The following is a 27520-nucleotide window of genomic DNA, read 5'->3' on the forward strand; positions in this document are numbered from 1 at the left end:
TTGTCTGAACATTAGTCTGAGTCCATTTTTCAGCCAGTGGATCATCTAATAAAATCAGAGGGCTATAGGGCTAGGCGAATAAAGGTGGAGTGAATTTTTACTATTTGTCAATATTGGAAGGCCATGAGGTTTTTCAGAACCGCTGAAAATGAATATGATTTCAATAGAGGGAATAAATTTCTTGCTGTGTTGGAACTCAAAGAGCCATATCCTAAATGACATTTGCCCTAGAATCCCTCTGTTATCAGCTAGTAAACTGTGAAGTAATAATGCCTGAAAAGTAGAGCCATTCAGGGATATTTCTAATGCTAGAATAGCCCTTCTAGTGAGGGATGAAACAAGAAGGAGTAGACAGAGGAGGGAAAGGAAGAGGAAGAGGAGGGGGAGGAGGAGAGACCATTCACCCCCTCCCCACATGCACATGCACACATTGGAAACTTTGAATCTCCTCTTACTACGTTGATCAAAATAAGCTACTTACTCTTAAAAAAACCCCGAGTTTAATCCTAGACTCTGCCTAACTGATGTTATTGCAAGCCATGTGGATGCTGTATAATTAGAGAATTAATTTTAGAAAGAAAATGTTTTAGCTTGCTAAACAGAAGATTAAAAATAAACACTGGACATGGGAGTTTAAAAAGCAATGAAAATAAAATAAAATGAGAGGTATATGTGACATGCTTAAATGTCCAAAACAGACATTTCAACATTAAAGCCATAATAGGGTAAGAAAAACAAAATTCAGGTAGTAAATCTCTCCCTCAACACTACCCTGGCCACTGAGGGGGGAAGATACTCCTAGGGAAACAATTGGGGCTTCACTGCTTTGACCTCCATAACCAGGAATGGATGATGCCAGTGAGAATCTGGCGCACAAAGGAGAGACTCGAGACCTCTGAGGATTGTATAACCATCAGACTTTTTGGAATCTGTAACCCCCCCCACACACACCCCACTACACACCCTGATGAAGACACATACTCACAAAGGGATGCACACACACATTCGAGGATATACCCTAGAATCAGCCACCACAGATGAAGATGGCAGCGTTTCCTTCAGTTCGTTAGAGCAGCAAGACCTGAGAGAACTCATCAGGCTGCTACTTAGCTCTCTGGTCTGAGCCACCACTGCCAACTGGCTTCTGTCTTGGTTTCTATTCATCTGGTCTCTCACAACTCCAGCCGATGTGACCAACGCCCCCCTATTAAAACATAACAGTGGATGATGCCAAGAAACTAGGGACAGATAATAGCCCTCGGGAAGGAGAACATAAAGTCCCCAAAGGCAAACAGAGACTAAATTGTGCACTGCCTGCTGGTCTAATTCATCTCTATGTTTCCTGAACCCAGTACAATGGACTGTCAAATAACAGGCATTTGGGAAACTGTAGAGGCCTGCGGTGTTCTGGCAACGTCCTAGACTCTGGAGAGCCTGTGTGAATAAGATACGGTCCTTGCCTCATAGATCAATGAACTCGCACATAAAGCAACAGCAGGTAGTGATAAACATCATGAAGAAAAATGAAGCCAGGTAAGGGATGAGGAGTGAGTGATTGGGGAGGTAGGGGAGTGCAAAGATGATGGAAGCTTTTGGACAGGATGGTCAGAAAAGGCCTCTCTCAACAGATGACATTTGTGCAGTCACTCAAGAGACATGGAAGTTCAGGAAAAAATATACGGAGAAAATGTGAGTCACAAGATTTTTTCTTAGGGAGATTTACTGTATTTGTTTGGAAGAAATATCTTGGTAGGCCAGTCTGGGGTAGAAGATGGGCCTGACTCAGAAGGGGGGAGAAGAGTAGGTTTGCTCCTGAAGCAGGGTGGGAAGAAGAGAGACAAGGGAGTGGGAGGGAGGCCCAGCACTAAGGGGTGTTATTTTCTCTGTCACCCTGCCCCCAGCTGACAGTATCTCTGAACACAGGAAATGCTTGGTGGGCACACAAGAGAGTCCCAAACAGCACATGTGGTTGTAGAAGCCCCAGAATCAGGCAGACGCTGGCTGGGACTCAGCACCGGCAGGAGGGTGGGGGTAGCAGACAACCCAGAAGCAGGTATAGAGACTAAATGGAAGGCCAGAAAGCAGCAGAGAAAGGAGACAGCAGCTCTGCCCAGCAGCTCCTACCAGGATGATTTCTAAATTTAAACAGGACCACTGTATCTGCTTAATGGTTTGTGACCCTGACTATGTATCCCTGAGTTACCCTTGATGAGACAGGACTTAACTACCTACAGTTCATGCCAGAAACTTCTTTTCATGATGTACAATTAAACTTTTTTTTTTTTTTTGAGACAGAGTCTCACTTTGTTGCCCAGGCTAGAGTGAGTGCCATGGCGTCAGCCTAGCTCACAGCAACCTCAAACTCCTGGCTCAAGCAATCCTCCTGCCTCAGCCTCCCAAGTAGCTGGGACTACAGGCATGCGCCACCATGCCCGGCTAATTTTTTGTATATATATATATATATATTAGTTGGCCAATTAATTTCTTTCTATTTATAGTAGAGACGGGGTCTCGCTCTTGTTCAGGCTGGTTTCGAACTCCTGACCTCGAGCAATCCGCCCGCCTCGGCCTCCCAGAGAGCTAGGATTACAGGCGTGAGCCACCGCACCCGGCCTACAATTAAACTTTGACTACAAATAATAAGCAACATCTACGGGGTCCTTCCAAAGCACTTTACATATATCACCTCCAACCTACACAAGATACCGACTAGGTTTTATTATGAGAAAAACACGGAATTCTGATAAGTTAAGTAAATTCCCCAAGGTCAAGATCACAGAGAATTCAAATCCAGAACTTTCTGAATCCAAAGCCCCATCATCTTTCTTCAACACTGAGCTGCTTCCCAAAGCAAGTCTACTGGTCCAGGACTGAAGTAGCAGACAAAAGCCAAAAATGGCCCTAAGGAACCTGAAAATGAGAATCATCAGGGCTTGGGGAGAGGGGTAAAGTCTAGAGGGAAAGAAAGTCAGGATGCTCAGGTATGGTGTCCCATGATCAATCGCTCTACCTGCTGTCTACCACCGCCACCAACACACAGGACTATCGATAGTTTGATTTCCAATTCCTCCATCCTCCTGTTCAATCACTGCCCTCCAGCTTGGCCTCCTTTCTGTCTCTCCAACATGTCAAATTCTCTGCCTTTTCTGTTTCTTCTGTTGGGAACAATCTTCCTCCGATTGTCAGAGTTGCCTCCTTTGCGTTATTCAAGTGACTCAAAAGCAGCCTCTCAGGGTGACCTTCTCTGACGACCGGTGATTGAGAAGCACCAATCCCAAGTCATTCTCTGCCACAATTACCCTCTTCTTGATCGTCCGATGATCTCTTATCCTCATGATCTACTTATTTACTTCCCCTTCCCACCCATCCTTCCCTCACAAGACACAAACTAGAATATGTCCTGCCAGACACACACACAAGTGTCTCACCTCCTGCTCTCTCTTTAGTGGCTGGCACAATGCCTGCCACAGAGTGGATGCTCAACAAACTTATATCTTCTGAGAAGTCGGATAAATATGTTGAATTTGTAATAAATTTCTTTGGCAAAGAGAATTTCTCCAAAAATTCAAGTTTCTGTTAAATTTAGATTTTGAAAGGCAATAGAACACCCAGTACCCAGATCTTGGTTTCTAATACCATTCTCCAGTAAAAGGAGCCAGGGCTCCTTGGAAAAATGGTAGATTCCAGGCCTAGGAAAAAACATACAAGATGATCATGGAGTATCAGAGAAGTAGGGAAGTGCTCAATGAACAAACAAATGTGCACCCACATACGCAGTGTTAGGGGTGTTTGTTAAAGGGGCCCAAGAGTCAACTGAAAGAACTACCAATGCCCAAAGCTGGAACAATTTGGAGGAACAAAATAAAGTAGTATGGGATTACAACCCTAAGTATAAAATAAATATTTATGAATCTATACTGAAATAAATAAATAAGTGGGGGAGAAGAAACAAATCTCCCATGCAGAACATTTTCAATTAATTGCTCTCAAGGAAGTAGAACATGATTCCCCATTCCTTAAGTATGTGATGCCATGGTGACTTCCTTCCAGAGAGCACAGTATGGAAAGGGGGGATGAAAGAGTCATTTGACAGTGGAGAAACCAGACAATGCTCTCTTAGCCAGATAGCCAAGGTCAACACCGACAGTGGAATGTCATGTTAATAGCATGTGCCCTTGATATAATGTGATGAGACTGGCACTTTACCTCTCTGGTCTTTCCTACCAAAAACCCATAACCCCAGTCTAACCATGGGAAAAACATCAGACATATCTCAATTGAGGGATGTCCCACAAAATACTACAAAAAAAAAATACTCAAAACGATCAAGGTCATCGAAAATAAGAAAAAATGTAAGACATTCTCTTAGCCAAGAGGACTCTAAGACAAGTCAATTATGGTATTCTGCATGTAATACTGAAACTGAAAAAGGTAAAATTAAGGAAAGCTGAATAAAGTATGGACTTCAACTGATAATAATATATCAACATCAACTCACTAATTGTGACCAATACCGTACTAATGTAAGATAGCAATAATAGGGGAAACTGGGTGCGGGTATATGTGAATTCTTTGTACTATCTTTACAGTTTTTCTATAAAGCTAAAAATATTCTAAAATAAAAAGGTTATTTTTTTAAAAAGGCAATAGAGACTTTTTTTTACCTTAACTTATTAATACCATGACAATTATTTCCATTTTATTTTATTAGCTTAATGCAGCTCTGACCAAAATACCAGTAGGATTGCTTTGGGGAGGGACAGGTTTGGGGAGATGACAAAAAATGACAAAATTCATCTGGATTAATATTTAGTGGAGAATAGAAGATGTAAAGAAAGAGTTAATAAGGGGAAATTTATCCTGTCTTATAAGAAAATGTATTATAAAAAATAAAAAATTTAAATGATATAGCTTAGGTGCAGAAAAACCCAGACTGAATAGAAGAGCAAGTTAGTACTGAAAAAAATACTGAGGCAAGTGAAAGAAATGTATGTGTGTTTAATGTGATAAAGAAAACATCATAGATCACTGAGAAAGAGATGGATTATCTAATTGGCAATTTGTGGGAAAATTCAAAATATTCTTTACTGTAGAGCACTAAATATTTTATGAACTTCAGAGGAAAAAATTAAAACTCAAAAATACAAAGAGACTTCCAGTTTCAGCTCTGACACATAAAGAGCTTAGAAGTTGCCACTCCTATCCTGGTAACAACAATTTTCTTGGACCCATCAAAGAATTGCGGTTTCAGGGAAAATTGCCACCCCAAAATCTAGAGACACAGGCAAATCCAGTGGGTCACAGCCAAGATCTGCTCACCTGGAGCAGAAGCTGCTGGAGCCATAAACTGGTAGGAACATTTAAATAGTAATTTTCCCAAATATTGGCGACTGAGTGTGGACTAGCTTGGGAATAAGAAATTTGGGAGAACTGTGGTCTTAGTGGGGCCGTCACATTCTGATGAGTTTTACCACCAAGAATTCCACAGATCCCCTCATAGCTCTAGCAGAAAAAGGGGAAGAGTAGCTGTATTAGCCATCTCCTGGTACCATCACCAAAGACCACAAACTGGGTGGCTTAAACAACAGAAATTTATTTCCCCATGATTATGGAAGCTGGAAGTCCAAGACCAGGGTGTCAGCATGGTCAGAGTCTAGTGAGGGCTCTCATCCTTGCATGTAGACAGCTGCCATCCTGCCACGTTACTCCTGTGGCTTTTCCTCGGTACATTCATGGGAGGGGAGAGGAAGAGAGCAAGCTCTCTGGTGTCTCTTCCTATAAAGCACTAATCCCATCAGACCAGGGCCCAGCCACATGAACTAATCTAACCCAAATTACCTTTTAAAGCCCCCGCCTTCAAATACCATCACATGGTGGGTTATGGCTTCAACATACGAATTGTGAAGGTGGGACACAAATATTCAGTCCATAATGATAAGCACAGTGAAACATACCCAGAGGATTCTCAGGATTCTGCCCTCCAAAGTGGAATCCAAAAAGACTTTACCAGAGCTTTATTCCACGTGGGAGAAGTACATTACTCCTACTCTAGCTCCCTTTAGCCTTCCTGTGTCATCTAAAGGAACTTAAAAAAAAAAAAATCCAAAAAATCTGAAAAAGACATGTGATGGTCACAGTCAAGGAATGCAAGCCCACTGAAAGACTGATATTTATCCATAAGATTATAGAATACTTCCTCTCCCCTATACTTTAGCAACATAACTTACCAGCATAATAACAATAGATTACAGTAACTTATAGCTGAAAGAGTTTCAAGATACAGATTCTATACACGGAGTTCTTAGGGAATCCCAAAGACAACAGGGGAGACCAAAATAGGGACAATAGAGGAATTTGAAGCCTCAGAAACCTACAGCTATAGCAAATACTAAACACAGGCCAACTATACTCAGTGATTAATCTATTGTAGATTAACATAAACCTCACGCTAAAGCCTATTACCCAATCCATTACTTTCAGCTTTCAATAAAAATAACATGACCTGCCTTTTAGGCAAGGAAAAAAAAAAAAAAAAACAATTTGAAGAGACAAAGCAATCATCACAACCAGATAGATATTGGAATTATCAGATAGGGAATTTTAAATAACTATGATTAATATGTATATTAAGGTTCTCCAAAGAATAGGATATTGGATCCTCCAATAGGATATATAGATTACCGATGGATAGACAGATAGATTAGAAAGGATTTACTAGGGGGATTCGCTCTGATTATAGAAGCTGAGCAGTCCTGTGATAAGCCACCTGCAAGCGGGAGAGCCAGGGAAGCCAGCAGCATGGCTCAGTCCAAGTCCGGCGGGGCCAACGGTGCAACTTTTACTCTGAGGCAAAAAGCCTGAGAAACTAGGGGGCCACTGGTTCAAGTCCCAGAGGCTAAAGGATAGAGAACTTGGAGTCCCCTCCAAGGGCAGGAGAAGATGGGTGTCCTAGCTTCAGGAGAGGGGAGAAAGAGAGAAAGAGAGAGAGAGAGAGAGCTTCCTCTGCCTTATATTTTTTTGTTTCCACACACCCAACTGATTGGATGGTGCCCACCCATACTGGGTGAGGGCAGATCTTCCTTACTCATTCCACTGATACAAATCCCAATCTCTTCCAGAAACACCCTCATGGGCATCCCCCAAAATAATGCTTTACCAGCTGTCTGGGTATTCCTTAATCCAGACAAGTTGACACCTAAAATTAACCATCACAATATACTAAAGGCACTGAGGGGGAAAAAGTAGACAATATGCAGGAAAAGATAGTTAATGTCAACAGAGAAATGGAAACTCTGGGAGAGAATCTAAAGGAAATGCTAGAAATCAAACACTCTGAAACACAAATGAAGAATGTCTTTGATGAGTTCACAAGGAGAGTAGCCAGGGCTGAGTAAAAAACCAGTGAGCTTGAAGACAGGTCAACAGACACTTCCCAAATGGATATGCAAAGAGGGAGAGAAAAAAGGAGGGGAGAGGAGGATGAGAAGAAGAAAAAGAAGAGAAGGCAGGAGGAAGAAGATGAGGAGGAAGAGGAAGAGGAAGAAGAGAGAAAGGAGGAGGAAGTGGGGGAGGAGGAGGGGAGGAGAGTAGGAAACCATCCAAGAACTGTGGAATAATTTCAAAGGTGCAATATACATATATAATTGAATACCAGAAAGGGAAGAAAAAATGAAGCAAAAGAAATATATGAAGTGATTATGACCAAGAATTTTCCACAATAAATGACAGATACCAAAACAACAATCTAGAAATATTAGAGACCACCACCAAGCAAGGTAAATGCCAAAAAAGCTCCACATAGAGCTATCATATTCAGACCGCTAGAAATCAAACTCAAAGATAAAATCTTGAAAGCCACCACAGGAGGAAAACATCTTACCCATCAAGGATAAAAGTTGGAGCAGCTTTCTTGTCAGAAACCGTGCAAAAAGAGAGTGAATAAAATATTTAAAGTGTTGGGGGAGGAACCCAATAAATTATAATTCTTCGTTCAGCAAAATTATCCTTCAAGCGTGAAGAAAAAAATAGAACTATTAATACTTCAGACAAACAAAAACTGAAGAAACCCACTGCCAGCAGTTCTGCCCCACAAATAGGTTCTTCAGGGAGAAGGAAAATGCCATAGTCAGAAACTTGTATATATATTAAAAACTTACAAGAAAATTTAGATGGAGATGTATCTACTATCTGAATGGGAAATGACTATAAGCACAATAACAAAGGCAAAAAATTACTGAAGAAAAGTTGTACAAATCTGACTAAATAAAAGGTGCAACATGCCAGAACATAAGACGAATGAAAAGCTATACATACCATAAACCAGGGGGAAATATTTACCACAAAGCTGAGAACATGTTAATGCCCTTAATATATACAGAGTAAAAACCAATCGAAGGGAAAGTTTCTAATATCCCACTAGAGAAAAGGGCACAGGAGATAAAGAATAAACAAGTGACAGAAGCAGAACAATGAATATATAAGTGGAATACCTGTTCAGCCTTGGTAATGAGCAAAGAAATATAAATAAAGTACAACATAATTTTTATCAATCAAGTACGCTAAAAATTTTTTAAAGATAAATTGTTGTTCATGAGGAACAACAGCCAAGATTCGGAGTCAACCTAAGTGTCCATGAATGGATGAATGGATAAGGAAATTGTGGCACATATTCACAGTGGAATATTATATAGCGATAAAAAAGAATGGAATCCCATCATGTACAACAACATGGATGAAAGTGGAGAACATTATGTTAAGTTAAATAAGCCAAGCACAGAAAGATAAGTCTCACATGTCCTCACTCATATGTAGGAGTTCAATGTTAAAATAATTGATCTCATGGAGATAGAGAGTAGAATGATAGTTACCAGAGGCTAGAAAGGGTAGTGGGTGGTTAATGGGTTTAAAAATATAATTGGACAGTTCAATAGAATGGATAATATTTGATAACACCACAAAGTGACTATAGTCAACAATAAGTTAGGGTATACTTTAAAATAACTAAAAGAGTAGAATTGGGATGTTCCTAACACAAAAAACGATAAATTCTTGAGGTAATGGATATCCCAATTATCCCGATTTGATTTATGTACATTGTATGCCTGTATCAAAACATCACATGTGCCCCACAGATGTATCCAACTGTGATAACACCCATAATAATTAAAATTAAAAATTTTTTTAAATGAAGGAGAAATAAAACCTTTCTCAGACAAACAAAAGCTAAGAAAGTTTATCACCACTAGATCTGCCTTCCAAGAAATGCTGAAGGGAGTTCTTCAAATGAAAGGGTGCTGGACATCAACATGAAAGCACATGAAAATACCAAGCTCTCTGGTAAAGGTAAATGTATACACAAACACAGAATCCTGTGAGGCTGTACTGAGATGGTGCATAAATCACTTTCAATTATGGTACAGGATTTAATAAAAAGCTTAAAAATAACTTTAACTATATAGTTATGTAAATGTATACACAATATAAAAACATGTAATTTGTGAGATGGATAATTTAACGTGGGAGGAGGGATGTAAAGAGATATAGTTTTTAAGTGTGGTTAAAGTTGTTATCAATGTAAAATAGACTGTCATAAGATGTGTTATGTGATCTCTGTGACAGCCACAAAGAGAACAGCTATAGAAGACAGGCAGAGGAAAATAAGAAAGGAGTCAAAGCAAGTCACTACAAAAAAATGAACAAAATGCAAAGGAAGGCAGCAAGGAAAAGAGACAACACAGGCACAACACACAAAATACAATGAACAAAATGGCAACAGTAGGTCTTTTCCAACCAGTAATTACTTAAGTGTAAATACATTAAACTTCCCAATCAAGACAGAGAGTGGCTGAAGGGATTAAAAAAACAAGACCCCATTATGCACTGTCTATGAGGGATTCCCTTTAGATGTAAGAGAATCCCATAGGCTGAATGTAAAAGGGTAGAAAAGGATGTTCCATCCAAATGGTAACCAAAAGAGAGCAAGGGTGGCTATACTAATATCAGACAAAACAAACTTTCTGTCAAAACCAGTCAGAAGATACAAAGAAGGACATTATATAATAAGAAAAGAGTCAATTCACCAGGAAGATATGATAATTACAAATATATATGTACCTAACATCAGAGAACCCAGAGAACATCAGAGAAAAAGACAGTAACATGATAACAGATTTCATAATACCCCACTTTCAATAACAGAGAGAACAAACAGGTATAAAATCAATAAGGAAACAGAGAGAACTAGATCAACACTATAGAACAATTGGACCTAACAGACATATACAAAACACTGTACCCAAAAATAGTAGAATATGTATTCTTTTCAAGTGCATGTGAAACATTCTCCAGGATAAATCACATGTTAGGCTACAAAATATATCAAATATCTTTTCTAACTACAATGGAATGAACCTAGAAATCAATAGCAAAAGGAAAAGTGGAAAATTCACAAATATGTGGAAAGTAAACAACACATTCTTGAACAATCATTGGGTCAAATAAGAAATCACAAGGGAAATTGTATCTTGAAAAAAATGGAAAAGAAAACACAACAGACCAAAACTTATACTAAAAGGAAAGTTTATAGCAGTAAGTACCTAAATTAAAAAGAAAGATCTCAAATCAACAACCTACCTTTATACCTCAAGGAACTAGAAAAAAGAAGAAAAACTAAACCTAAAGTTAGCAGAAAGAAGGAAATAATGAACGTTAGTGTAAGAAATAAAAAATAGACACTAGAAAAACAGGAAAAAAAAATCAACTAAACTAAGAGTTGGGTTTTTTAAAAGATCAACAAAATTGACAAACTCCTACCCAGACTAAGAAAAAAGAAAGAAGATTCAAATAACAAAAATCAGAAATGAAAAAGGAGGTGTTATAACTGACGCTCAAGAAATAAAAAGGACTATAAGACAGTACTATAAACAATTATATGTCAACAGATTGGAAAACCTAGAAGGAATGGATGAATTCCTAGAAACATACAATCTACCAAAATTGAGTTGTGAAGAAATAAAAAATCTGAACATAACCAAAGCAGTAGTTCCCCCCTTATCCACAGGGAACACATTCCAAGGCCTGTGGATAGTGCTGAACCTTATACACATTGTTTTTTTTGGTTTTTTGTTTTTTTCCTGTACAGTAATGGGCAGGCTGCATATACAGCAAGGATATGATGGACAAAGAGATGATTCATAGCCCAGGTGGTAAAGGTACAACAGTGCAAGACAGAATGACATACAATTAAAAACTTATTCATTGTTTATTCTGGAATTTTCCATTTCATATTTTAGCAGCATGGTTGACTGCAGGTAACTGAAACTGTGGAAAGCAAAACCTTGCATAAGGAGGGACTATGATAACTAGTAAGGATATTCTATTGGTAATCGGAAATCTCCAAACATAGAAAAAACCCAAGGACAGATGGTTTCATTAGAGAATTCTACCAAACATTTAAAAAAGAATTGACACCAATCTTTTTCAAACTCTTCCAAAAAATTAAAAAGGAGGGAAAACTTCCAAATTCATTGTATGAGGTCAGCATTACCCTGACACCAAAACCAGACAATTATATTACAAGAAAATACAAACCAATATCCCTGAAGAATACTGATGCAAACATTCTCAACAAAATACTAAAAAACCAAATTCAACAGCATATTAAAAAATTATACATCATGTCCAAGTGGGATATATTCCTGGATTTCCAGGCCGGCTCAACACATAAAAATCAATCAATGCGATATATCACATTAACAGAGCAAAGGATAAAAACCACATGACTGTCTGAATAGATGCAGAAAAAGCATCTGAAAAAATCCAAGATCCTTTCATGATAAAAACACCCAATAAATTTAATAAATAGACAGAAATTACCACAACATAATAAAGACCGTATATGTAAAGCCCATAGCTAACGCCATACTCAATGATGAAAAACTGAAAGCTGTTCCTCTAAGTTCAGGAAAAAGACAAAGATGCCCACTCTTGACACTTCTGTCAACTTGGTACTGAAAGAAATAAATAGCATCCAAATTAGAGTAGAAGTGGTAACTTCCTCTCTTCACAGATGACATGATCTTCTACATAGAAAACCCTAAAGATTTTGTACACACAAAAAATGTTAGAATTAACAAAATCAGCAAAGTAGCAGGATACAAAAACAATACACAAAAATCAGTTGTGTTTCTATAAACTAACAATGAACAATCCCAAAAGGAAATTAAGAAAACAATCCATTCATAATAGTATCAAAAACAAAATACTTAGGAATAAATTTAACCACCAAGCAAGACTTATTCTATAAAACACTATTGAAAGAAATTAAAGAAAACCGATAGCGTTCATGAACTTAAAGGCTTCATATTGTTATGATACCCATACTATCCAAAATGATCTACAGATTGAATGAAATCCTTATTGAAGTCTCAATAGCATTTTTTTTGCAGAAACAGAAAAAACAATCCTAAAATTCATATGGAACATCAAGGAACCTAGAATAACAAAAACAATCTTGATATCTTGATAAGGAAAAATAAGAGTTGGAGGCTATACATTTCCTGATTTCAAAATATATTATAAATCTATGGTAATCAAAATAGTATGATAGTAACATACAGATGTATAGATCAATGGAACAGAACAGAGCCCAGAAATATACTTTCAGGTACATGGTGAAATGATCTTTGACAAGGGTGTCAAGACTACCATGGTGCTGGGAAAAATATCCATATGCAAAAGTTGGACTCTTATACCAAATATAAAAAATTAACTCAAAATAGATTAAAGAGTTAAACATAAGATCTGAAACTATAAAATTCCTAGAAAAAACATAAGGGAAGGGATGACTTTGGATTTGGTAATGATTTCTTGGCTATGAAACAAAAGCATAGATAATAGAAAACAAAATAGACAAATGAGACTACATCAAACTTAAAAACTTCTGCACAGCTAAGGAAATAATCAGCAGATGAAATTCAATGTATCAAATGGGAGAAAATATTTGCAAAGCATAGGGAGGGTAATATCCAGACTATGTAAACAACTAAAACTCAACAATAATAAAAACAAACCAATTACAAAATGGGCCAAGGATTTGAGTAGACATTTCTTTAAAGAACATATCCTATAAATGTCTAACAAGTATTATAAAAAGATGGTCATCATTACTAATTGTCAAGAAAATGAAGCTCAAAAACCACAATGAGATATCACCTCATTGTATTTGTCTTTTTGTGACTTTCACCTTATACCTGTTAGGATGGCCACTATTGAAAACACGGAAAATAACAAGTGTTGATGAAGATGAGAAAAAAAATTGGAACTCTTGTGCACTGTTAGTAGAAAGGTAAAAATCATGTAGCTGCTATGGAAAACAGTATGGAGATTCCATAAAAAAATTAAAAATAAAGTTGCAATATGATTCAGCAATCCCACTTTTGGATATACAGACGGTTCTCAACTTAAAATGGCTCAACTTAACAAATTTTCAACTTTATGATGGTGCAAAAGCAATACACATGCAGTAGAAACCATACTTTGAATCTTGATCTTTTCCCAGGCTGGCAGTATGAGGTGTGATACTCTCTCACAATGCTGGGCAGAGGCTGCAAGCCTCAGCTCCCAGTTAGCCACACATCATAAGGGTTAACAACCGATACAAACATTCTGATTTTAACTTTTGGTACAGTATTTAATAAAGTACATGAGATATTTAACACTTCATTATAAACTAGGCTTTGTGTTAGATGATTTTGCAGCAATTATAGACGAATGTAAGTGTTCTAAGCATATTTAAGGTAGGTTAGACTAAAGCTTAGTCACTAAGCTATCAAATTGTGTTTGATAGGTTAGGTGTATTAAATGCATTTTCGACTAACAACATTTTCAACATATGATGGTTTATCAGGATGCAACCCATTGTAAGTAAAAGAGCATCTGTATATCCAAAAAAAAAAAAATTGAAAATAGGATACTGAGGAGATATTTGCACACCCATGTTCATTATGGCATTATTCACAACAGCCAAGAGGCAGAGGCAACAATAAATGATGAATGGATAGAGAATATGTGGTATATACCTACAGTAGAGCCCTATTCATGCCTTAAAATGAAGGAAATCTTATCATATGCTACAATATGGATCAACCTTGAGGACATTATGCTGAGTGAAATAAGCCAGTCACAAAAAGACAAATACTGCATAATTCCACCTTTATGAGGTATCTTTAAGATACTCACTTTTAGAAATGGAAAGTAGAATGGTGGGTACCAGAGGCTGGGGGGAGGGTGGTAGGCAAGTTGCTGCTCAATAATTGTACAGCTTCAGGTTTCAAAAATGAAAAATTTCTAGAAATCTGTTGTATGGCAATGTACCTAAAATTAACACTATTGTACTCTACAATTAAAAATAGTTATGATAGTAAATTTTATGTTCTTTACCATAAAAACCAAATGTATGAAAAATATCCAATCTTATTGATAATCAAAGATATGTCAATTATAATGCTGAAAACATTGGGATACTATTTATTTTGCCTTTCCATTTAGCAAAGAAAAATAACCAGTAGTGGCAATGGATGGTGAATTGATAAATCATTGCTGATTGACATGTGCATTGCTATAATTCTTTGGGAAAGCAATTTGGTGACATATAGGAAAAGCTCTAATAATGGTTTTATCAATTTATCCTCTTTCCCTTTCCCAATTTATTCTTTCCTTCATTAATGCTTATTGAACATCTGTCATGTAACAGAGGACACAGCACCAAAAAAGAGGCATGGTCTCTACATGAAACTTTTAGTGTGGAGGCAGACATTAAGTGCTACAAAGTAAATGCACAGCAGGGGACTTAAAATCTAGGATTAGCTTAAGCAACCAAAAAGGAGTGGTGTGGAGGGACAGCGACTATTCCAAAATGTTCATTTCAGCATTATTAATGAAGTATTGGCATTGGAAACATTAAAATAAGGAGGGGTTAACTCTATAATTTATAGCATACAAATTCATTGGAATATTATCCCGATCATTAAAAAAAAAATGTTTTCATTGGCAATCTGGTGTAGTCATTAAGGCTGCCACCAAATATTCCAGATCTCTTCCTTCTGGACATGGAGTAGGACTGCACTTGCACAGCTTCTTTGAAGTTACTGCCCATGTGACTTGCTCTGGTCAAAGAAATATAAGAAGTGATACTTCCCTTCTAGAAAGAAGGCTTGAAGAGCCAGTGCAAGAATTACCATATTTTCCTATTCTGCCTTGGGGACTGTGAATACATGCCTAAGGACAGAGCCTCCATCAATGTCAGCATAGATCCCTGAATTCAAATGAGCAGTCTTCCTGTCTATCTGCATTAGACATGCAACACGTTGTTTTAAGTCACTAAGATTTGAGGAGTTATGTTACCACAGTATCTAAATAAATACACTGTTTTTATTCCAGGGGAAAAATGCGAATTATATTAATTAGCTTTAAAGAACACAAGAAAAGTCATATGCTGTATGAGTACACCTATACTTTATAAGCATCTTATGCACAGGAAAAAGTCTAAAAGTATACACACCCAAATATTAAAAATGATTATCTTTCAATGGTTATGTAAGGGATTTGTCCTATGTATCCATTCATCATACCATGCACTCATAGATGATCTCTACTAGGTAAAATACCATTCCTTAAAGAGCATGGAAGTCATAATAAAAAAAAATTCAGAAGGGAATTCTATCACTTAATATTCACAAAATACATATTTTGCAGAAAGAAGAGATTATCGCTTTGCATGAACATGTTCCCCTGAAAAATTGGGTCTACTCGGCCAATGTCTTAATCTCTCCAGTACACATTTATGCTTACCCACGATTACAACCTAACACTGTATGTCTTGTGTCTTGTGTTAACTAACCTCAAATCCTAGAAAATCTTTATTGCTAAAGGTCTTATTTCTCTTTTTTTCTAGATCTCCAGTTCAATAAATAAGTGTTATTCAGGCCCCAAAATCCATATCAGCTACAAATGAATCCAATTAAATCTTGCTTTATTTAGAGAATATCACTGACCTGTTTTATTCAGAAATAAGCTAAGTCACTGGTCAGGAGAAAATGACTTTGCTTTTGGCTGTAGAGCCTATTCCCAAGGGAACTTGATTTCTACTTCATTCTCCCCACCCCTTTCACCATTAAGATAATAATACTGTTAACACAAGATGTTTCCAATTAAATTACTATGGTTTGAACAAAGTATGTGTATCTCACTTATCTTACATAATGGTACACAATTCACATCATGGTTGAAAGACTCTTTAGATGTAGTAAGAAGCCTACTTCTTTATCAAACAGAAAAAGAAATCAGCAACAATTATAAAATCTTTCTAGTTAGTAATCATACATTTTAATCATTTAATATTTTTAACTATAGGAAACTCTGATTATGAGTACATACAACATAAAGGTCAAACTCCTACTCTAATCAATCTTGTCCACAATATGATCACAGCATTGATATTCATCAACCTACTGTGCTTTCCTTTAGTATCTACATGGTATATTTTTCTATCCTTTTATTTTTCAAACTCTTATTTGCCTATCTTTTAAATATATCCCTGAAGGTTTTCTTAAATTCATCTGTCTTTGTCTTTTAATTACGACATTTAGCACTTATGTGTTATGTGATTATTGGAATATTTATGTTTATATCTACCACTGTGTGCAGCAATTTTGTCCCAGTGTTCAAATTATTCTCCTCCTGTCTTGCTATTGTTTGTCTTATTATTAACCTATTAACACAGAAGTGATATACTCTTTTACTATTCTTTCGGGGGTTATTCTAACAATTACAACAGGTGTCATTAACTTATCAAAGACTAATATTGATTGATATTTCTTCTCCTTCCCAGACAATGCAAAGATCTCAGAACCTTTACCCTTTACCCACTTCCAGACGCAGCAATAGACAGGATAAGAAAGAAAGAGTAAAGGCTGACTATTTTGCTTGAAACTCAGATTCCTGTTAAAAGAGACTGTTGGCCTCCTCAAGGAAGAAATGCAAATTTCATCACTACTTACACTTCAACAAAAGTCCCTACTTTCAATACGAGACTCAGCATACACCTTCAGTTCTTCAATGAGCTGGTTCTCATCACAGAAAGAATAAAGCACTTGACCTTCCTCTATTTATTCAATCAACTCTGTACAATTCATTGTGACCTACCAAACAGCAGGAACCTGAAATATGAGACACAGGACAGACAGATTTTGAAGGTGGCGCTCAGATACTGGTTTGGCTCTTCTGGGACAGAGGACTCTGTGGGCCTCTCTAGGCAAAGTCCATCTACTCTGCTATTTTCCCTAAGTCCAGTCCTGCCCTGGCAAAAATGATCATGTTCCAGGTCTACATAGGATTTAACTCACTCTCTCTCTCTCTCAAGTTATCCACTCCCTCCTTCCCCGACATACGCAGAAATTCAGGACACACGCAGACCCACTCAGCATTCCCATCTCCGGCCAGACAGAATCTCTAGAACTGTTAATTAGGTTCATGGGCACCAAGAAGCCTCAGGCTGGGCATTTATTCCTTTGCAACTGTCTGAAAACTGCCAAGAACTGAGCGTGTGTGCTCACTGATAGTGAACTGTATTCCCCAAGACATCGCTTCCTACTACCTGAATTTGGTTATATGACTGTTGCTAGATGCTATTAATGTGGATACGTCATACTGCACTCTACATAAAACAGAGATCACAGCACATGACCTGTGGGCAGATGGCCCTGGGTTTGAACCTTCTCTCTGCCGCTCACTTATCTGTGTTACTCTGGGAAACCTGCCTAAGCCTGCTCATACAGTTTGGATATTTGGCCCCTCCAAATCTCATCTTGAAATTCCATCCCCAGTGTTGCAGGTGGGGCCTAGTGGGAGGTGTCTGGGTCATGGGGCCAGGAGTGGTTTCTTGTTCTATTAGGTCACTGGAGAGCTGGCTGGCTGTTCAAAAGAGCCTGGCACCTCTTCCTCTCGCTCTTGCTCCCTCTCTTGCCACGTGACATGGCTGCTCCTCCTTTGCCTGCCACCTTGACTGGAAGCTCCCTGACACCCTCACCAGAAGCAGATGCTGGTGCCATGCTTCCTGCACAGCCTGCAGAACCCTGAGCCAATCTCAGGTGGGGAACCTGCGGCCTTTTCACTTCAAGATTCTTCTTTCATAAGCACCAGAGGGGGCAAGAAAAGCTTCATCTTTCTCTGCTGTACACCTTTAAATAAAACGATTTGTTCTGCAACATTTGGATTCAGTCAAAAAGGCCACACGTAAGCACCTAGAAGGCCACATTTTGCCTTAAGGCTGCAGGTTCCCCACCCCTGAGTGGACTAACACACCTGTTCAGCTAGTTTCTTCATCTATGCCCATCTTGTGGGACTATTCTGAGAATTTCAACCATACTAACCTATGTCAATATAGGTACTCATCAGGTAGCAGCTTAAAATATGCAGGGGTAACCAATACTTCAACTTAGAGGCTCAAAAAGCTGGGGGAAGAATTCCAGAGAAAATACAGAACCAGGGGCAGCGCATGTGCTTTTGGAGGACAGAGCATAAACAGGAACAATAGGAATCCACTGGGCGCTGTGCAGGCCTGGGGCAGAACTGGTTTCAAATCCCAGGGTTTAGCCTTAAATGAAAACCTCTCAGAAGGATTCTTTTTGGCCCCCTGTGACCTTGTCCCCGGTAAAGAAAGTCAATGCCAGCCACAAATCTGAATTCCGTGCGCACATTCAACACTGGGAACAAGACATCGTGATGGATTGCTGAAGGACAGGCAAAAGGCTGAGGGTTCCGAGTAAACTTGGAGGCTTCTTTCAGTTCTCCATCAATGGAGAGATTTCATTCACGCCTGCTCTTAAGAAGGCACCACCTGGTGGTCACTACCAGAAATGACAGCGCAGAATTACACAGAGCGTCTCAACCTCTTCCAGCAACCCATCATTTTTAATTTATTCAACACTGAGTTTGAATAGTTTACTGAGTCCTTGTGACGTGCCAGACACAGTGCTAAGTGCTAGATGTACAAAGTAGAATCACATTCAGTGGAGAATCTCAGTAAACTCATTGTTGAGAGAACTTTTGAGTGCTGGAGTTATATGCAGTTCTTTTTCCCCCAGAAAGAAGAGTGAGGATCAAGTTCATGTTCCAACTTGGACGAAGCACTCTGCTGTTCAACCTCCCCCTCTGTGAAATCCCCTCCTGGCATTCCTTTCCACCTTACTTCTCTTGCCCCTATCATCCCTCTTTCCCATTGCTCCAGACCAGGTCTCATTCCATTTTTTAAACAAAATGTTCTGTTCAGTTCTCCCTGAGGAAGGCTTGAATTAGGGAGGGAATGTCATTCATTTTCTGTTTTGGAAGTTTCAACCTTTCCTCTTGATTCAAATGCCTCTGGACATCTCTCATTTCATTCTTATGCTTCCCTTTCCTTTTCTTCCTTCTGCTAAGAAGCAGATAAGTGAGCAACAGGTTAAATGGAATGTTCTAGTCCCATCCTTCTCCCGGTTTCATCCCTTGACAGTTTGGGCAAACATTTTCAGAACTCCTATTTCAGAATTTTCCATGGAATGTTCTAGTGAATATCTAGTGTTAATCCCTGGAGGATGGATTTGATTTAGGGAAGGAGTCAAATTTTTAAATGAAGTCCCTACTGATGACTCGGATGGGTGACTGATCTGGGATCATGCCATTGCGAGTCCAAAAGTGAGTCGCAGCTATTAGAAAAAGGAAATTAACTTTCTTGGGTAGCCGGAAGGCAATTTAGAAAAAGAATCTCCATCAAATATGTTTTGAGCCCTGGGAAGCTCGAGTGAAATAAGTCTATATCTCTTAAGACCATTGCTTAGAAAAGTTATACTCATTTTTGGATGCATAAATTTTCTCAGTAGTTTAGGATCACATGTGAAAATGTACTAAGGAAATTAATGGGAATAGAAAGTGGGTGTTAAGGACTAGAAAAGCTGCAGGTGCTCGGAAGATCACCAACTACATCCTCTGAAGTTAAGACTGGCCTAAAACAGGCAGGACCCCCCTTCCAACTGAGAGTGGAGGCTGGAAGTAAAGGTGGAGGTAGATGAAGGGAACAGAGGAGGTGACATCAGAGCTGGGGCGTGAAGGAGGAGTTCAGGTAGAGGCAATGAGAAGGCACTCACTATATAAACATCAGGGTAGCTGTGTTTACCTACATTTGAGCATGAGCAGCAAAGGTTGTCACAGGACAGCATTCAAATACAAAAGCAGCAGACAGGTAGAGTATGGCCCACATATGAAAGACCTTGAATATTATTCCAAAATGTTTGGACTTTTCACCACAGATAATGGGAAGCATAAAAGAATTCTGAGCAGAGGAGAGACAGAGATCAAAGCAGGGTCTCCATGAGACTTCACAGCAGGGTAGAGAGCTTAGGCTAGTGGCTAGAAGGGGCCTGTAGATTCAGTCAGAACCGAGTTCAAATCTTGACCACCTACAGGATCAGCGAGTGACCTTAGAGAAGTCTGTCTCCTCCTCTGTCAAATGGGAATGATAACTGTACTGGTGTCATCGTGGCATGGGTAAGCACTCCAACACTGGCTGTCTGTCCAGCACTCTGGTGGTCAGAGACTGGGGAGAGGAGCAGGACTAGTGCTGAGATCAGTGAGGAGGCTGCTCCGGGAATTCTGCAATGGAATGGCAAAGTGCTCAACAAGGTAGTGGTTTCCTTTCCACAAAGGGAGTGGAAAAGAAGGCTTTGCTGTCAACAAATATTTCAAAGGAAGGTCTAAGAGGTTGGCAATGAGATAAGGAAAGAGGAAGGAAGGGTCTAGGTTCGGGCCTAGAGCCTGGGCTCTGGGAGTAAGTGGTGCCATCAGCAGAGAACAGGAAGCGGTTCACGCCAGACATGCCCATCCCGAGTGGCAAGACACGAGGAGGAGGAAATCGGAAGCGAACTGGGCTTGCTCCTTCACTGCCTTGGAGAGACCCTGCTTTGCCCAAATACCCCCTTCATCAGACAGGCCTTCCCTGCCCGGCTCACCACGCACGGCCACTCTCTACCCCCAGCTTTGTTTCTTAAAGTCTACGTTTGTTTACTGATGTGTTTTGTGGTTGGGCTGCCTCCCGATAAAACACAGGCCCTGGGAGGGACGGCCCCTGTGCTGCCCACTTCACATCCCCTGTGCCGGAAGCAGTGCCTGGCTTATGGTCCCACACTTAGTAAATATTACTTGTTATTATTAAAGTGCTTTAAAAAGTGCCTGGTAGATAAAACATATTCAATAAATATTAGCATTTCTGGTGAATATCTCAAAAACTTGTAAAAAGAGAAAAGCAGGTGGGAAGTGCTGAATCTTGGAGAATAGTCACCCTTGCTTGCCAGGAAGAGGAAGAATAATTCACAGAAGAGGCAGAAGTTACAGAGATTTGAAAACTGTGGCCTCCTTTCAGGCAGAGAAGAGAGGCAAGACCTGCCCACTGGGAAGGCTACACCTCAGACCACGGAGCCACAGGCCTTTCCAAGCACCAATATAGAAAACAGAAAACCAGTTCACCCTGGGACAAGTTAGCAGTCATGAACGACAAAGAAAGGGTATTTTCTGGCAACAGTAAAGAAAGACGCTCAGTCTGAGTAAATTTCTGACTTCACAGAAAGGCCACAATGGCCTCCTTGGCCTAATCCTTCCCTTTCCTCTTGTCGGATCATTCAGAAATCCAGATTTTGGCAGAGTTCACAAGAACTCACTTAGCTGGGAGACCAAACATCAAGTTAATTAGCAGATTCATAATTGACTGCTTCAGATACACTAGGATTGCAAGATCAGCTCCTCCAGCAAATGTGCCTACTGTGCATTGAGAACATTCTTGGCAAACTCATTAGCACAACTCTATAGCGATACAGGTCTATACAGCTGGTAGAATAGAAGTTCTGCCACTTCTCAACCTCTTCCAGATAGGTCAGGGCTCAGAGAGGCCATGATTTCCCCCAACACCTTTTCTCAGGTAGCAGCAGGTAATGTGCAGCATTCCAGAAAGCTCTTACCCATACTGAGCTAAAATTCCCATGGCTGTCTTTTAATTCAAATTATGATGCTGCTAAATTAGATGGTGAACAAGGGTGAGCTGCAGTAAAGTACCCTGGAGTCCACCCACAGTTATTAACTGAGATTAAAATGCCAGCCACCTGTAACCCCCAATCAAAAAACATAGTGACCACTGACTCCATCCTTAGAGGAGAATTGCCGTGATTGCAGAGCATGGAAAAATAAACCAAGAGGGATATAAACATCTACCTCTCTGTAGCCTTCCATAAGCCACACACCTGACAATAAATCTTTAAAACATGTCTTAGTAGATCTGGGAACATGACACATTTTTCTAATCTTGCCAACATGGAAAACCACAGGCCCTTTAATTCCCTGGAGATCCACCTCACTTAGAAGGAAGTGCCAGTGGTGCAACCATGCTCCTCTTTTAAACACCGGAAACCCCTGAACCACTACTGCTCTTCTGATTTCTCTTGGATTTAAATCCAAGAAAACATTGCAAATTCTCAAAGACAAGCACGATCATTATTCTACCTTAGATTACCAGGTGAGACATATGTGTAAATATATTAGAAACGTTAAACGGAAAATAGCATTGACCTTTACAGTGGAGGAGGGGTATGCTTAACACCCAGGGTTATCACTGTTCAGACATTTAAGATGAGGTCATGTCCAACAAAGCAGAATGTTTTTGCCTAGCTCTGTCCTCACAAGCCACTGAGCCAGTTTCTTAACGTCTCCATTTTAAGAGTTACGGAGTTTTTGTAAGAATTACATGAGCTAATATCGAAGGACTTCACATGCTGCCTGGCTCATGGTTAGTCCCTTGAGGGAATTGATTTTGGGGTTTTGCTTTTTGTTTTTTTCAACTTTTATTTGTGAGTTATTTTTCTTTTGAATCCTGAAATTGCATTTAGAGAGTAGCCTTGCATTTGAGCAAGATGTCTTCTCCAAGACACATACATTCACACACTCCTGTAAGCAACTGGGAATACCATATACAATATTTTTTAAAATTCATAGCTGAAATAAAGAGGAAGAAATTACCAGGTGCCAGAAGCTAAGCATTCACTAAAACCGGAAGTAAGCACGGAATCCAACTGGGTAGCTCCTCTCAGGAATGAGGGGATTAGTCACCAGGAGGGGGAGGAGTGAAGTACTGGTCCAGGGGAAGGAAGGGTTTAGATGTATGTCAACTGGCACTTAGAGAAAAGAGGCTTGTCTGTCTCTGTGTCTGTTTGTCTCCAGGGAAGGAGAACTCAAGATTTCCCTGAAAAATTTAAACTCCAAACCACTGCATCTAGAACATGGTGGTGGTACAAATTTAGGCTTCCTGTATAGTCCAGAAATGCCTAGCCTGGGAAATCAACATAAAAATTGGTGCTGATCCAATGATGGGCATGGGAAAACTAAAACAATACTCTGTGATCCATGCTGCAGTAAATTCCTACAGAAAAAAGAGACCCACTAAGCTTATAACTTATAAAAAGCACATTCAACAGGAGGATTTTGAGCCCCTAGTGATGACACAAGTTCTACTTTTAAATGTCAGGAATGAGACAAGAAAGGTTGCCATCACTGCCTCTGTTCACACAGTTAGTGGAAAATAGGCACTTTCTGTAAAGGGTCTGAAAGCAAATACTTCAGGCTTTGCAAACTAGGCAGTCTCTGTTGCAACTATTCAACTTTGCCATTGTAATGCAAAAGGACCCATAGACAATATGGGTGTATCTGTGTTTCAAGAAAACTTTATTTACAAAAACAGGTGGTACAGTAAACGTCCCAGTCAGTACATCAAGACAAGGAAAATATATGAAAGTCACATGACATGAAAAAAAGGCTTGTCATTATTAAAAGATTATGTATCTGTCTGCATAATTTGTAAGAGTATCTAAAGACAAACCATAAAAATTAATTCATTGAGATATACAAAAACAAATAACATTCCAATATACTAGCAACCAGCAACACAGGAAAAGGTACAATATTAATAGAAAGATGCCATTAACATCAATAAGAACTATGGGACACTTAGGAATACATTTGACAAAGATATGTAAGAAAAGTATGACAAAAATTATGAAATTTTATTGAAGGTCCTAAAAAAAGAATTAAATGAATGTAGCCATGCCATGGCTATGGATGAGAAGACTCAGTATCACAAGAGCATAAATTCTCACAATTTATTGGTAAAACATCTAAATAATTCCAAGAAAAGCCCAGTAGGGTTTTCCTATTCCTAAAAGATATTTGAAAGTATGGTGAGTCTTAGAATAGCCAAAACAATTCTGAAGAAGAAAAATAAGGTCAAATTTAAATTACCCAAAACTATAAGCTTAAGGTAATTCAATAGGGTGGAACTAGAGCTGGTAGACAAATACACCATTAACAGGGAACAGAAGCAGGGTACAGACAAACGTATGTGGGAATGTGTGCATGACAGCAGGAAAAGATCTGACACACACAACTGAGACAACTGGACATCCATATGGAAGAAGATAAAAGTGGATTCCAATGTTACATCTATATAAAAATCAATTCTAGGTGGCTGTAAAACACTCCATTTCAAAACTTTTAGAAGAATATATAGGAAACTATGTCTACAACATTGGGGTAGAGCAGGATTTCTTAAACACCACATGCAAACAACACATACCATAAAGGAGAAATTGATAAATAGGACTTCATTATAATTTAGCACTTCTGTTTCATAAGAGACATCATAAAAACGTGAAAACATAAGCCCACAGACTCAGAGAAGATATTTGTGGCCCCCCAAACTGACAAAGAATATCTAGAATTTAAATGATGTTTATAAATCATTAAGAAAAAGACCAATGGCAATAGAAAAACCAGCAAAGGATATGAATGGCCAATTCACAAAAGAGGAAACTCAGATGGCCATTAAGCACAGAAGAGACAATCACACTAGTAAGCAGAGAAATGCAAATTAAAACAATGAGACACAATTCCATGCCAATCAGATTGGCAAAAATTAAAAATCTGATAAAAAAAATCTTTAAAACTCTGACAAAAAGAGGGTATGGGTAAACAGTAACTGCTGATAGGAGCATAATTACAACCACTTTGGAGAATGGGTTGGACATATCCACTAAATTGAAGATGGGCATATTCTAGAACCTAGCAATTTCTCCCCGGGGTACTGGCTCTACAATCTAGTACATATTTCTAAACAGATGTGCACACAGATATTTACTGCATCATCATTTGTAATAGCAAAAAAAGTGAAAGCATGTTAACCTTCTCTCAAGTGAACAGACGAACAAAATGATTTATTCATATAAATCCATCCTTCCCATCCCCTTCCTCTTCTCTTCTCTTCTCTCTGAGTGGAAGCAGCCTGAGCCCCTCACCAGAAGCAGGTGCTGGTGCCCGGCTTCTTGTATAGCATACACGACGCGCTGAGCTAAATAAACCTCTTTTCTTTATAAATTGCCCAGCCTCAGGTATTCCTTCATAGCAACACAAAGAGACTAAGACAGCAGTTAAAACAAATCAACATGGATACATCTCCAATATCAGAAAGATACATACAATAGAATTCCTGTAAATTTTTTTAAAACTCCCCCCAAAAGGTACTAACACAACTGAGAATGAAGCACAGCAATTTTGGCAGAAATATAACTATATGGAGGGAGAGAAGAAGGGAGATGGACATGGGAACAGGGTAGGGTTTTAGGAATATCTAAAATGTTTTCTTTAAAAGAAAGAACAGGGGAGGAGAGAAAGGTGAACAAACACCTGCAAACCAATGCAGCACCTGCCAGCGTCTGTTCAACACCTGTGCTGAGAACATGCCTGTCTGTCCTATACTGTTCCAGACTGTCCTGCAGGCTTGGAATATTTCATCATTTGAAACATTATTTTAAAAAGAAATCATGTTAGGAAGAAATGTAGTACAAGTCTCATGACATTATTAAAAGACCTCTGAAACCATATGTTGCCTTGTACAAAACCAGTACTTCCTGCCCTCATTACCCATCTCAGTTGCCTGACTTGATGCCAGTCACTTTTCGCTCTTTTTGACAATCAAAGCCTCCTACAAAGAATGAATATTTGTCAGACTCAAACATACTGAAAAGAATGTGCTACATACTCTAAAGGTAATTTTAAAAGGATTCCGGAAATGTTTGGGGCAATAGCAACATCAATGGAAGCATCAAAGAATTACATCTATCCCAAGGTCACTGCTTTGAAGAGAGCAAAATCCATTTATACTGTAAGTCTGATTTTTTTTTAAATTCAGTGGCAGCAACTGAAGTCATTCCTCCCATAACTGTCAACGTTATCCAATATCAGAGTCAATGCACTGCACTGAGAATGCCCTAGGAATAGAGTAGGTGCCAGCATTATAAATTACACCACATCCTCACAAAGAGTAAGTCATTCCACACAAGGCTCACAGGGTGGTTGTAAATTACTGCAGGTTCTTGCGTCATCCAAGAGGAATTTGCCCAGGTATTTTGCTCAGAAAACGGGAAATCTGTTCATCAAACCCTGAGCCCTATGGGTCAGCAGACAGGAAACACTATTTTCACAGTGAGATTAGATCCAGTAGCTACAATAAGGACAGAGCACACACACGGGAACCACAGAGGAATTAAAGAACATGACCAGTTCAAAGTGAGGGATTCACAGTGAGCAACAGCCTCCTGCATTATTTCTGAATCTATAATCAGGAGAAAAGCCTGAAAGGTCCCATCCCACTTTGCAGACAGTAATTTCATTGTCAATTGTCAGTTCATCATACAAAGCCTTCATTGTGTTTACAACATACATTGCAATACATTCAACAAAGCAAAGACATGTTTGCTCATGAATATTTATTTATTTCTCAAATATTTATTGAGTGCCTACTAAAGCCCAAGAGCTGGACCTGTATACAAATAGTAAACCAAAATAGCCGTATCCTTGCCCTCATCTAGTGTGTAGTAAATTAACTACACTGTTCACCAAAATAAATGACAAGTTTCTTTAATTCTCCCCTCATTTGCCAACAATATATGAATCTGTTTACAGATGGACTCCTGTGTACCCTTTAAATCTGCAAGACTACGCACTACCTCTATAAACTACCATATGATGGGATTTCTGTGTTCATGGTTCCCAGATATAAGAACTAATATAATGGCATCCTGAATATGTCATTCACCTTACTGAAGAACATAACCATGCTTTGTTTTACAGGAGCTATTTGCTGATTAACTTTGCTTATTTGACAAGGGAAATACCCTAGAAATAATTGCTAAACTGTATTGTTTGCCTATGCTATGTCACGCACTGTTAAGTACTTTCCACTTATTAACTCATTTAATCCTCACAAGGACCCAGCAACATTGGTATTATTGTTACCCCCAATTTACAAATGAGGGAAAATCAGGTGTACAGAAGTTCACAACTTGCCCAAAGTCATAAAGCTAGTAAGTGATTGATGACTCAAATTCCAGTCTGAGCT

At 38.9% G+C, this 27520-nt stretch overlaps 1 protein-coding gene and 1 long non-coding RNA gene across 6 annotated transcripts in view; one reads left to right on the forward strand and one right to left on the reverse strand.

Annotated features, from left to right (window-relative positions):
• RGS6 (regulator of G protein signaling 6) overlaps window positions 1-27520 on the reverse strand; it is a 520723-nt gene that overhangs the window by 428688 nt on the left and 64515 nt on the right. The window lies entirely within an intron of this gene.
• LOC142871449 (uncharacterized) lies at window positions 1447-16962 on the forward strand. Its single transcript, XR_012919704.1, has 3 exons — window positions 1447-1533; window positions 1629-1689; window positions 16889-16962. It is a non-coding gene; the product is annotated as an uncharacterized LOC142871449 (long non-coding RNA).

Source organism: Microcebus murinus, chromosome 6, assembly GCF_040939455.1.
Source record: "Microcebus murinus isolate Inina chromosome 6, M.murinus_Inina_mat1.0, whole genome shotgun sequence".
Classification (NCBI taxonomy): Eukaryota; Metazoa; Chordata; class Mammalia; order Primates; family Cheirogaleidae; genus Microcebus; species Microcebus murinus.